The sequence below is a fragment of the Pleurodeles waltl genome, chromosome 9 (genome assembly GCF_031143425.1).
Source record: "Pleurodeles waltl isolate 20211129_DDA chromosome 9, aPleWal1.hap1.20221129, whole genome shotgun sequence".
NCBI classification, from domain to species: Eukaryota; Metazoa; Chordata; class Amphibia; order Caudata; family Salamandridae; genus Pleurodeles; species Pleurodeles waltl.
Genome location: NC_090448.1, coordinates 336,513,938 through 336,527,640, shown reverse-complemented (window position 1 = coordinate 336,527,640; position 13,703 = coordinate 336,513,938). Strand labels below are relative to the sequence as shown.

The 13,703-nt window shown below is 45.3% G+C and overlaps 1 protein-coding gene across 1 annotated transcript in view; it reads left to right on the top strand.

Annotated features, from left to right (window-relative positions):
* BSN (bassoon presynaptic cytomatrix protein) overlaps positions 1 to 13,703 on the top strand; it is a 984,265-nt gene that overhangs the window by 905,667 nt on the left and 64,895 nt on the right. The window lies entirely within an intron of this gene.

Sequence of the window (13,703 nt, the reverse complement as noted above, 5' to 3'; positions counted from 1 at the left end):
TCACCTTATGAATTCTCCCAGTGCGCCAGCATTCAACGGAAAATCTTCTTCCCAGCTCTCAGACGTCCCAGAAGACGTCACAATTGCATGGCTCCGCACGCGACTCCATCTGATGTCACCGTGGCATTAAGAAGTCCTCGCCGGCGTGCTGACATCAGTTCCCTTTTTTCCGTGCCTTCAACGCTAATGGTTTTCTCCTAGCTCTAGTTACTGTTTCGAAGGTGTCCTTTTGTCTCTGGTTACAATGTCTCCTCTTAGGAAGTCGGGGTTTAAACCTTGTCGGGAGTGCGACGGGGTCGCATGTGGGTTACGGACCCTCATGATGACTGCCTTTGGTGCCTAAGTTCGGAGCATGACGTGAAGGAGTGTGTGTCCTGCCAAAGCATGAATCTGAAGGCGCTGAAGGAGAGAGAAGCCAAACTCTTTCTGGCTAAGGCGAAGAAAGGGCACAGGAGTCATCCCAGATAGTCTTTGCATACTTCTTTAAAGAAGCATAAGAAGCGGTGCCGACACGACTCTCGGCGTCGTTCGGCTAGAGGTCGTTCACAATCCATGTCTCCATCTAGATGGCACCGTGCGACGTGGGAGGTTAGTCCTATGGTGACTCCACAGCCTCAAAGCCCCCAGGCTTCTCCGGCGCCATTGGTCTTCGATGTGGTTGTGCCCCAAGAGAGTCCACGCTTTTCGCCTGGGGTGCAGGACTCTGATGCCCAGCCGGCACAAGTGCCGCAGGAAGATCAGCGGTATCCTGCCTTCCCTGCTCCCAGAGTGGATCCAGCAGCATTTTTGAATGCCATGTTTAACATGTTCAGTGCTATGGCCCCTGCTGGTGCACCGGCTGGTCCCACGGGTCCTTTGGTTTTCCGTAGATAGACCTATTTGCCACTCAGAACGCTCACTGTCCGTGGTACTGCAGCCTCCAGGATCCGGAGCAAGGAGCTTTAGGGGGTGGGTTTCAGATGTCTTGGTGCGACCAGTTGCTTTACGTGTTTCCCCCCATACCCTTAATTCTTCGGGTTCTGAGGAAGATTCGCCAAGATTGAGCTCAAGTCATTGTAATAGCTCCGGATTGTCTGAGAAGGATCTGGTACACAGACCTTCTCCAACTCTCACTGTGCCCTCCCCTTTGTCTGTCTCCCTCTCAGGGCAGACCTCCTCTTGCAGTCGCAGGGGCAGGTTCTACACCCCCACCTCCAGAGCCTGCACCTACATGCCTGGAGATTGAACGGGGCAATCTGAGTGCTTTCTCTCTCCCACCAGAGGTAGTGGATATTATTTTATCGGCCAGACGACACTCCACTAAGACTGTTAATGCCGGCAGGTGGGCAAAATTTGTGGCTTGGTGTGGAGAGAAACAAATTGATCCCTTGAGAGCCCATCTGTCTGATGTCCTGTTCTTTGCTTCAGAGTTAGCACACAGGGGTTGTGCAGTTGCGACTGTCAAAGGCTATTTGTCGGCGCTGTCAGCCTTTCTTTGTCTTCCGGATCAACCTTCCTTGTTCAAATCACCTATTGTTGTTAGGTTCTTGAAAGGTTTATCAAATAAATTTCCTCCCACCATTTCTTATGCTTCAGTGGGATTTAACTCTGGTTTTAACTTTTTTAATGGGTTCACCATTTGAACCCATGCATTCTTGTCCTTTAAGGTTATTGGTCTTTAAGACAGTTTTCCTTATAGCTAATATGCCTGCTAGGCGTGTGAGTGAGCTTCAGGCCCTTTGTGTCAAACCTCCCTTTACATCATTCTTTGCTGACAAAGTGGTGCTGAAAACCAGGGCAGCTTTCCTTCCTAAAGTTGTCACTCCTTTCCATATGGGGCAGTCTGTTACCCTTTCATCTTTCTACCCTCCTCCTCATCCTTCAAAAGAGGAAGAAAGACTCCATGGCTTGTACCCCAGAAGGGCTCTCAGTTTCTATACTGAGAGAACAAGGGACTTTCGGTTGGATGACCAACTCTTCTTTGGATATGTAGGAAAGATGAAAGGTAAAGCTGTCGATAAAAGAACTATATCCAAGCGGGTCATTCTTTGCATTAAGATCTGTTATTCGTTAGCAAAGAAGATTCCTCCTGAAAGTATTAGAGCTCATTCTACCAGGGCTAAGGCTGCCCCTTCAGCTTTGGCTAGGGGTGTGCCAGTGGTAGATATTTGTAAAGCGGCAACTTGGGCTTCCCTTCATACTTTTGCAAAGCATTCCTGCTTGGATTCGGAGGTCAGAAGGGATGGCCATTTTTCTCGTTCTGTGTTGCAGGATTTCTTGGTGTAACTAGTCAGACACTCTCCTCCGAGTGTGGTACTGCTTTGGGACTATTCATAAGGTGAGGAATTCACAATTAGTTGTATCCATCAGAAAAACAAGTTACTTACCTTTGGTAACGCTTTTTCTGGTGGATACACTAGCTACCTGTGGATTCCTCACAGTCCCACCCGCCTCCCCGTTGCATGTCTGGTCATACCAAGACTTTTGTATTAGAAGTGTATATATGTTTTGATTAATTTTTATCTAAATAATTGTTATAATTATGTTACATCAATATGGTTATATGTATGTATTTATTTGAGCTATCATGAGGTCGGTTTTCACCTGTTCGCCTCAAAGGCACGTGAAAAATGGGTGAAACTGATGTCAGCACGCTGGCGAGGGCTTCTTATTGCCATGGTGACGTCAGATGGAGTTGCATGCAGAGCCATGCAATTGTGACGTCCTCGTCGACGTGGAGAGCTGGGAAGAAGATTTGTTGTTGAATGCTGGCGCATTGGGATAATTTATAAGGTGAGGAATCCACAGGTAGCTAGTGAATCCACCAAAAAAAGCGTTACCTAAGGTAAGTAACTTGTTCGTCTTCCTTTCCTTTTTTGGGGGGATTCAGGAATCGGGGGTCCTTTTTTGATCATTTAAGGCTGTCTTTCCCTTCCTTCTCTTCTTTTTTCTTGTGATACTTAAATTCTGCCTTAGTTGATGGTACCATAAAGTGAGATCATGGGTTATATAGCCACTACAGTATTGATTACAGATTGATCTTGCTACTGATGCTTTAGCCTCTATGTCTTGTGAACTGGTGACATCTAAGAAATAGCAGAGCAGATTTTTTAGGCTGCCTGCAGCAACCAATGTGTCAATAATTAGGGAAACTATCACCAAACTGATAAAGGGATTCCATTCAATCTGGCCGCTGGTGAATTAGTAGTACTATATCCCCATCCTCCCATGTGGTAGAAACTTTAAAGTGGTTGATTTAGATAAAGGACAGAATTACAGGAACGGAGAGTGAAGGAGAATCTGATCACAGCAGTACGGCCCCCTTAATCCTGGCTCACTTGTTCATGTTTTTTTAATCTGTTTATTTTGATTAACATAAAGGTACAAACAACACAATACACCCCCCTCAACTAGTTGAGGACATATAGACAAAATGCACATTCATTACTACAGTTAGCAGCCTAAGGGCTCGTTTAGAGCCGGGCAGCAGCGCAGCAAACATTGTTCTTCCCAGGATGATAAGTACAATTTTCGAGGGCTCCTTCTTCTTCAATCTAAGTGAGATACCAGGTCTGCCCTCTTTTTGGGCAGGCAGCATTCCTCCTCCCCTACTCAGTCTTTTCTCTCCCCCCTCTTTCGAATTTGCATGGGCAGCCTCTCGCTTTGTACACAATTATTTCACTCCCCACGCATCAGTTCAAACCCTGCTTCCATTCCTGCATCATGGGTGGAGTGGGCGCCCTCCAGGGTTTCAGAATATCACTGCGGCCCACCACCAAAGCAGGAATAGTAAGGCATAGCGTCCAGGGTTTGTTTGCCCCAGATTCCTAGTGTGGTCAATTGGTGGGTAAGGTTCACCTCGTTGTCCAGGGTCTTTGAGATCTTATCAGCCCACTTGCTTGCAGTAGGTCCCTAACTGTGGCCATTTTCAGATCCTGTGAATTAGAGTTCCTCCCATGAGGCGCCCCTTAGATAGTGATCATCAGATGTCCAGCCCATAGTAAACATCCAGGTCTAGTTTGCTCTATGTAGGCTTTCCAGTTGGATCATTCGGCAACCCGCCTGGATCGCAGCATCTCTAGGATATCCACATTTCTTAGTTCATGGTTCATTGGGTTCGAGGGTACACCTTACTGGATCCGGATCCATGGTTGGTAAAGTCAGTAAAGAAAGTGTACTGTGGAGGATCAAGAAAGGGTAGATAGTACCTGGCAATGATGTTCTGCCACTCCACCACTTCACTCAAGTTCACCCGCAATCCAGTTTCACAAGGCCGCTCACTCTGTATTAGCATGGCATCGTCATCCCTCTGGGACTGCCGCGCATTACTTGTGGTGTGAGACTGATACGAGGGGGCAAGGCTATCTGTCGCACTCTGATGGTGTTCCACTGGGGCATCTTCCCCCTTCAGGCCAGGATCTCAACACTGGTCGGGGTATTCATAACATGGTGCTGCCATCTTTCTCACTGCCCTGTGGTACTCATCAGGCATCAAACTGCAGGGCGAGCACTGTGCCTATGAGTCTGCTCATGAGCATTTTGTGGTGTGAGACTGATACGTATGAGTCTCCTGTAGAAAAACTATGTGTGGATGTTGACATCTGATATAATAATAGACGGATATGCCCTTGAAGTTAAGTGGAAGTAAGCGGGTAGAAGTGTTATGTCATTGGCGGGATGGTGAGTCGTGATATTGCTAAGGGATTGCGCGGAAGACCTGAGCACCTCTGCAGCCCTCCAATACAACCCCTTAGTGGCAGAAGCTGCTTGGCTGCTAGGTAGTCCTTTGGTGTTATGGTGTGGGTAGTGTGGGGTAGTGTAAGAGGGGGCATGTGTAAACAATTTGAGCCTTTTGCAACAGGCGGTACACCCAAACCATTGAACAGTAAGAACAAATCGCAGTATGCAGTGGGTGGCCCGAATGCTAGGATGGGGAGGCGGAGCTGTCCACTCTGTGGATTTCAATGAGGAGTGTCAGGGCCCAGGAGCTTGAGCGAGTTGAGGAAGAAGAGTTGACAGCCAGTGTGCCAGCAAGGTGCACATGTGACAGAGGTAACAATACATTTGCAGATGCTGCATAATGTGTCTTACAGAGGGGGGGGGCGCAGTTAGAGAGTAGACATGGAGGTGCTAAATTATTGTCTTTGCTGTCTGAGAGGTCACCAACGGAAGGGTGATAGATGGATGAGTGGACCCCTAGGATGAATCTGAATTGCCATCTGTGGAGAAAACGTGGGAGCCTCTGTCACTGTTGGAGAGGGCTGTCTGTGAGTTCAGATATGCTGCTGCCTTCAGTGCTTGACAGCAGTTCTCTATGATTTGTTCTAGGTCAGGAGCCACAGGCAAGGGGGGTCCCATGGTGGCAAGAGGGAGTTTCATTGGCGAGCAGGCTGCACATTTCCTCTGGCCTGGCAGACATTTGGGTTTTGGAGGGGAGGTCCAGCAGTGAAGTACCAAAGTGTTTGTCAGTCTAGTTCCACACTTATTTTGGGTCTGCAAAGAAGCAGGTCTCCCCTTGATCCATAATCTTTAGTTTAGCTGGTAATAGCAGGGATCATTGCACTCCAAGTTGCCATAGATTTTTTTTGGCTTCAAGGAACATATTGCGCTGGCTCTGCACCGCAATGGTGTAGGCAGGGAACACCATCACATGGGCATTCTCCGGTTTGAGAGCCCCTTTCCAGCACGTAATCCACAGGATGACATCATGGTGTCTCAGTAATGGAGGAGTTTTACCAGCATCCGTAGGGGGGCCCCGTCTGGCAGGTACCAGATGGTCCCTTTCCTTTGAGTAGAAGACAGTGAGTTCCAAAGGCTAGACAAATGAGCAATACCAAGTTTCTAGGATTTGAGGTGGATCCGTCCCCTCCACTCCCTCTGGCCAACCAATAATACGCATGTTACTCCTATGGGAGGGACCCCCAGGGTTGTTCACCTGGCCCCTGGGGACACAACCTCTATTTTGCAGGTCTTTCATGGCTTGCAAATTATCTGAGGTTTGCGGTTGCAGAGAGGCCAGGGTCTGCCTTCTCGCAGCCATGGAATCTTTGAGTTTCCAGTGGTCATCCCCGAGGAAGGTAAGTTCCGTGACCAATGTCCCCAGAGCAGTCTCCATGGATTTGCATGAGTTTTCAATGACTGCCAATATATGACCAAGTGGTCTTGTGGGAGCTGCGGGGGAGGTGGCAGAGGAGCCTTGGAGGAGAGTGTCCAGCATTGTAGGGGGGTGGTTTGGCTGTGGGATTTTATATGAGGTTGTGGAGACCCTCCGGCGTCCCCTGGTGGCAGCAGTAGGTAGGAGTAAATTCCCTTCATTTGATACTGTCACCCGCAAGGACCGCAGAATCCCTTCTAGGGTGGGAGAGTTTGACCCTATCAGTGCAACAATGCCACCGGGGGTTCGTTGAAGGGAGTCCAGAGCGAACACAAGTGCAGACAAGACCCCAGCTAGAAATGAAGAAAAGCGCAATTATGCGTGTGGTGGGCCCAATGCCGCTTCCACCTGGCTGGCCAGGCACCCCCAGCCACCCATGTACCGCAGAAGTGGTGTTGTCTAAATGTGGCAGTTTCACAGAGGAAGGAGCACTCAGGCCCCTAGCTAGCAGCCTGTTTCTCCCAGGAGTTTTGGTGCTAGGGAGTTCCCTTAGCACATCCCTAAGTGGATAATGAAGGCCTGATGCGGGGGCCTAAAGAGCGGGAGGCCGGTGAGTGCAGTGTGCTAGCATCCCCAAAACTCCAGGACAAGGGGTGCCAGGGGTCTCCAGCGATGGGTGCAAGAAGTCTACTGGGGTGTTCCATCATTCATCCCCACCCTTTTGTGTTTTCTCCCTTGGGCGATCCACAGGAGTAGGCCTGGAGTGCAGGCCCCTTTAGGCAGAGGTTGAAGGTAGTGTAGAGCCGAGCAGGGTGAGTCGTCTCAGAGGGGATATGGCAGTATTGTACCCTGTCGCCTGGGGAGCGGGCTTACTGGGATGGGTGAGGTGTGAATCCAGCCACTGGCTATTTGGCTTCAGAGAAGTTCACACAGGGCCGGGAGGATGGATCCCCGGGAGAGGTTCCCCTGGCCATCGGTTCAGCCACGGCCTCTCCAGCGACATCATGGTGTTATCAGATTCGGGGTGTGGCAGGCAGTAGCCCCAGAGGTAGGCAGCCAACAGCAAGCAGCAGAAGGAATGGGGATTGCACCTCAGGAAGCTGCAGCGTCTGGTGATGAAGGTCGCATGGCCGTCATGTTTGGAGCGGTGCGGCCGTAGCAATATCAGAGCAGTCGGGTGTCACAGGGCAGTCCATCAGCTGAAATCATGACTAGGGCATCAGAGCAGGGTTGTTATACGGCATCTGCAATTTTTCCTCCCTCAATGCCAGGCCCTGACCAGGATCAGTGAAGGATAGCAGCGTGGTAGACGTGGAGCGTCACACCAGCGCGTCCGCAATGTTCACCTGTTTGGCCACGCCCCAACCTGCTTGCAAACATGTTCCCTGTGTATGTCACTAAGTCCGTTGCCAAGCTTCCACTCCCATTTCTTCAGGCCTGTGCTGTTGCCTAAGCGTGAGGTTAGGAGGAACAGTTTATCCATGCATAAGATTAGGTGCACGATTCTCATCTTTCACTCATCTGTCTAAAGATATGAGTTCCCAGGTCACCATTTTCTATTGGTTGCAGAACCTAGTAGCATACCTGGAGATAATGAAACCTACCTTTTCTGGTAGATCAAAGCTTCTGCATTTTAACAACTTTGTTGCCGGGCTTTTCTTGCAAAAATACAGGTTTATAGGATTCACACCGTGATACATATTTGTGAATCTCAGGCATACGTTCTCATACTATTATAACAACTTTTCATCTTTTATATATATTTCTCTGATTCTCCGTTTTTATAACACATTTTATTGATTTTGATGTAGAGGTTGTTATTACAGGAACACAAAACGACAATGGCGCTTTTGTCCCCGCAGTTCTTGCCCCATTGCTTCACCTAAGAATCCCCAGAATCGAACTTCCCACAACTTGTTGACTGGGAGGAGGCACCAACAATCAGCCCATGAATGTACAGATTTCTGCCTTTATTGTGTTGGTCTATGAGACACTTACGTCTATGTTAATACCCCTTTAATATGCCCATTTCCTCTACATTTTGGTGTGCTTATGGGAACAACCTCCGACTTCGTACATGGCATGTTCTCTGCTTATGCACCAGTCAAGTCCCCTGCCCCAATACTGTACAGAGGGAGGGTCCACCATTTGTGGGCTGTCTCATCTGGGCACAGTCAATCCCAGTCATAGTAGTGAGAGGCTATGCTGATCTTTGGTAATGTGTAAGAGGACCAATTTTGGATCTAGGGGAATGATCCTTCCCAGTACTGCTCCCAAGCAGGAAAATATCCGTCTCCAGTACGGTTCAAGCTGGCTACATGTCCATGTAGTATGTAAGAGGTCCTTCTCTTGAGTTGTGCATCAGAGACAGGAGAGAGAGGACACCACTTCCATCCTCAAAGTTCTGTGTCTTGTGTAGTATGTTTTATGGATGCATTTAAGCTGTGTACGGCTGAAGCGTATAGCAGTTGCTGAAATCATTGTGAGGCCACGGCCTCCGCCCATTCCCTGTCTTTGAGGGCACCCCTGTCGAGCTTCTGTGTGGAGTGAAGTACTGAAAAAATGTCTGGCATGTGATGTATGAGAGAGCAGTATACCTGCGCCACCTTATGTTCCCCTAGTTCTCCTAGGAGGAATTTTGCCTTCAGGGGGTGTATTCTGGGAATTCTTCTAGTACTGTTATGTAGGACATCACCGAATGTAGTACCTGCAGATATTGGTCAAATTGGCTATGGTGCAGGCCATATTTGTTCTGTAATATATGGCATAACTTGAGTATTGTACCTTTCTTTAAATCCCGAGGATGAAGTTACCTACTGTGTCCCATCTGTGGATCCCCTCTAGCACTGCCACTTGCGGCTGCATGGAACCTTCCCATAGTGGTGTCTGATGTTTGAGTTTTCCCCTTCGCATGCATTCCCATGTAGTTGTCCATAGTCGAATCAGCATTTTTGTCGTGGCGGAGCGTTGATCGCATCCCAATCAATATAGAAAGTGTAATATACGGGTCCCGTGGAATGCCTATATCTCTGTGGTGTATACAGGATCTTCTTCTGTCTTGTACCACCACTCGGTTATTATCAAAAGTTGTGAGCCTTATGGTAGGATTCAGTAGCAGCCGCCGCCTTTGTATGTAGACTTAAAGCAATTTGTGAAGGCTATGCATGGGAGGCTTTATTTCAACACAAAGGTGTGGGGCATAGAATGTATTTTGTGAAAAAAATAATTTGGGTAGGTCATAAGGATAAATTTGCAGATGGTACAGGAATATGTTTCTCTGCATTATTTTATAAATTGTTCTCTTTGAGTTCATTATATGTCTCAGGATCAGATTGATGTTGACCTTACTACATACTATCTGAAGGTTTTGACATTTCACTGGCTACTGCATAATATATCAGCCAACAATGCTGCATAACCCCCAAATAACTTGTGTTCTTTCCACATGAGTCCTAAATGGCATCCAGACTTTCCCAAATGTATTCACCTTGCCATTTATGAGGCTGACAATTTTGCCGTTTTATATATATGCTCCATATCTTCCCTTCCAAAATTGCATAGTGGAGTGGTTTTGAGGTTCCTCAAATGTGCCAATAACTAATGTCACTGCCTATAACAGGTGGGAGATACATTTGCCCACTGTTGTTGTTAGTAGGTAAATGTTGTTTTTGCCAGAGTCCCCAAAATACAAATTAGAGGTTGAAGAGTAAGGATAACCCCCATTATAGCTGTAATATGAGACAAGTATTCCTTCCATTAGGTTTGTATATGCCTACAGGACCACCACATGTGGATCAACATTACTCTTTTGCCACAGTTTTTCCAACAAGTGTCTAAAGTCCAAACATTGCTTTCAACTTGTTGGAGCCAAATGCCACTTACTAATCAGTTTATATGCATTTCTTTATGCTGTACAGTCTACAAAAATTGCTGCCCTAGACCAAATTTTGACCCAGGTTAACTCTGTTATTTCTAATCTCAGATCTTTTTATCAGTGGGCCATATAATTAACTTTCTGCAAATTACACATGCGCCAGGAAAGCCACATCATACTTTTTCATCTCTTGTGAATTTGCACACATCATCTCTATGTGTGTACATTCTCTATCCCTTGGTGCTCTCACCTTGTGAGTATTTGGCTAGTGGAGTGATTATGCTCAATGTAATCTTCTTAACTTAATTTCAGAGATTTCTTCTCACAGATTGATTGTCCATTCTGAGATAGTTCTCCTAAAATGGTGGATTACATTGATTCTACCTCCTTGGGCCCATATCTGAAATTGCTAAATCTTGGTTGTGTGTAATTATCATCATTAAGGAGGAGAAAGTTGTGAACTCAAATTTTCTTCTATCTGTTATCAATATTCTAAAAGTGACAGTGTTCAGTGCAGTATGTTCTGGTTCTCCAGTCTTGATTTAGACGTAAACGACAATGAATAACGTAAAGGGGATGAAGCGAAATATTGTTACACTTGTATCCACAGTTTTCTCCCTGGAGGTTTTTTTTCACTCTTGTGCTGGATGTATCTGGGCTGTTTGCATGTATGCAGGTAAATTTGGAAGTCCCAGTCTCCCACTTTCTTTTTTGTGTAATAACATGTTCTTGTTGACTCTCAAGCCTCTGCCCTTCCGAACAAAAGAAAATATTTTTGTTAAATGTCATCAGTTATCGTCTTGGGGTATTTTTGTAGATGTCTATACTTTAATAATCAGGGAAGAAAATTCGATTTTACATATGTTTCTTCCATCCATGTTATTTCTAGCCTTTCCCATCAAAATACATCCTTGTAGAAAGTAAGCAATAGTGGGGGAACATTACTTTAGTTCACTTGGGAGACCACTTGGGGTAAATGTATGCTTAAGAATTTGATAGCCCCTCTGTCCATGTAAATTCATGATCTATTGTTGGCGTCCAGCATACAATGTTTCGGACAGATAGCCTCATCCATTGTAATTGTAAATAGTTTTTCTTGAATCCAGAAACCCATTCAAAGATAACTAGCTCTTGCAATAAGGCCTGCGGTGATGGTTTTCAGATCTGTGATGAAACAATTGATGTCGTCGGCAGACACTGCCAACTTGTGTTCTCTGTTGCCCGTGGTTTTGCCTTTAAAAGTGGGATTGCTAAGAATTATTTCGGCCAAGGCTCTATCGACAAGGCAAAGGACAATAGCGAATGGGGCAACCCTGCCTTGTTTCTCTTGTGAGAGATATTGTTGCTGACAGCTCTCCATTCACCTTTATGTTTTTTAATGCCCACTTGTAATTGGATTGAATTCGTTATTTGCATAATTGGACCCATCACTATCATACTTACAACATGTTTTATGTAATGGCAGTTAGCTCTGTTAAAGACCTTCTTTGCATCAAACTTGATATGACCATCTGTTGCTTAAAGTTTTAAGCTGCATCCTTTAAGGTTATAGCCAACCTTATATTGTCACTTGTGTGCCAATCTTTTATAAAGCCTCTTTGGTGCAGTGGTGTAACAAACCTTGAGGGGGGACCCCTGTAAAGTACCTTGAGGGGGTCCCCTCCCCCTGTACACGGTCAGGGACCTGCTGCCCGTGCAGAGTGTACTGTGCTGAGGGGGCACCTGGATCTCGGGTGCCCCAGCACCACAGGGGCTGCAGGAGCCTTTGTTATGCCACTGGATCAGTGTGCCGATATCAGCAGGGGCCAAATTGTGTGTGGTTGTGAAACCAAGATCGATGTGAAAATGTTCACACTACATTTAAGTAGCGTAATTGGTATATAATCCTGTCATGGCTGCCTTAGTTTATCTGTGGTGATCGCTCTTTTCAGAGCGACAAAATATAATTGAGCTGTCAACGGAGTAGAGTCATTCAAATACTCGTTTTGTTTATGCACATCTATATTTTGGCTTTCAAAAAGCACTATTTAGAAGGAATAAAAGATTGCAATAATATCTTATTTGTTCTTCTATTTTCGGCTCTAATTTCTATGATACGGTAAACAGTTTGTATTCCCCTTGGTTGAGAAGCTAGTAATCTTTTGGATTTGTCTCTTATATATGTAATATTTTTGGCTAACTCTTTCCTCATTAGTTGTTTCATTTCTCTTCTTATCTTTTTTCTATTGTCCTCAGCCAACAATTTATTTTATGTTGTGTTTCTGTTGTTTTAGTTGGGGTTTCAAATTCAGTTTCTTTTGATTAGCTAGATATTCAAAATATGAAGTGTGTAATATTAATTCACATCATCTAACTACATTTGCTGCTGCATCCTAGACTATTTTCCAGCTCACTTCTTTGTTGCCATTTTCTACAAAATGGTGATCTATAACATTGCTAATGTTCACTTGCAAAAAAGGGTCCCTAATGCCCATTTCATTAATAATACAGGGTTTTTGGTGGGGTTTTGGTGTTAAATCCAATGTTGGCCTAGGAGAATCCTAACACCTGTTGAAGTGTTCACTATTGCTAGATTCAGTGTTATTGAGATTAGAAAAAGATCTGTTCTTGTTTGTGATCTCTGCATATTAGAAAAATAAATGTAAAATCCCTTACCCCCTTGTGCAGGTACTCTAAATATCAGGAAGATCCATATCTTCTGTAGCCTGTGATAGGGATGGTATATTTATTCGGCAAATCTGTTGCACTAACCATCAGTTTTCAGTAGGATGCAGTGATGCTGACATTTTCCCCTATGATCAGACTGTCCTTCGTGAAAAGTACCACCTTAGGAAAATTCAGAGAAGAATCTTTATTTTTTTCTCTTCATTGGGTCGGTAGAGTTGTATAATGTAATAGTTGATTGCACCAGTATACCTATAATTCCTATTATTCTGCCCTCTTTGTCCATATATTTTGCTTGTAAGTTGAAGTTTAATCCTCTTCTTAATAGTTTGGCCACCCATTTAGCTTTAGTTTCAGTGGTAGCATGAAACTGGGAGGAATACTGTCAAGAATGCCAAAGTAGCTGATGCTACCACATTGGTTTCTTGCATGAAAGCTGCATCTATACACTTAGGGCATCATTATGAGTTAGCCGGGTCGATCGTCGGCCCGTCAGACCCGTGGGGAGGAGATTGCAGGGAAGCTGAGGACCTCACCATGAAAAGGCTGACGGCAAGGGAAGATGAGATCAGGACGGCAGTGCTGAACTCAGCGCCGTTGTGGCTGACCATGACTTCAACCGCTGTCACCCTGTCGGGATCCGTGATCTTCTCTGTGGCAGCGGTCGGTCCTCCAGGAGTGCGGTCCGACCCCCACCGCAAGTTTGATGGTCTTATGACCGCCAACTCGTAATGAGGGCTTTAGTGTCTGATTAACAAATGTAACTTACAATTTTGAGTAAGTTTACTACTACTTTTTGGTATTCACAAGCACCTAGTGTAAGTTAGTACCAAAAAAAAAAAACAGTAGCAGGTCTAGTCCCAGACATGATCAGCCACTGGTACTGCAACACTCCAACACCTTCCTGTACAAAATTATACAATAATAATAAAAAATATAAATATGTAAATGGCAATGTTAAAATATATTAATGGTACATATTTATTATTTATCATAAAATATTTTAACAACATATTTTTCATTTAAAATAATGTAACTATATATTCAATTAAAATGTACATTTAAAGTTACATTTACATTACATGCATTTTA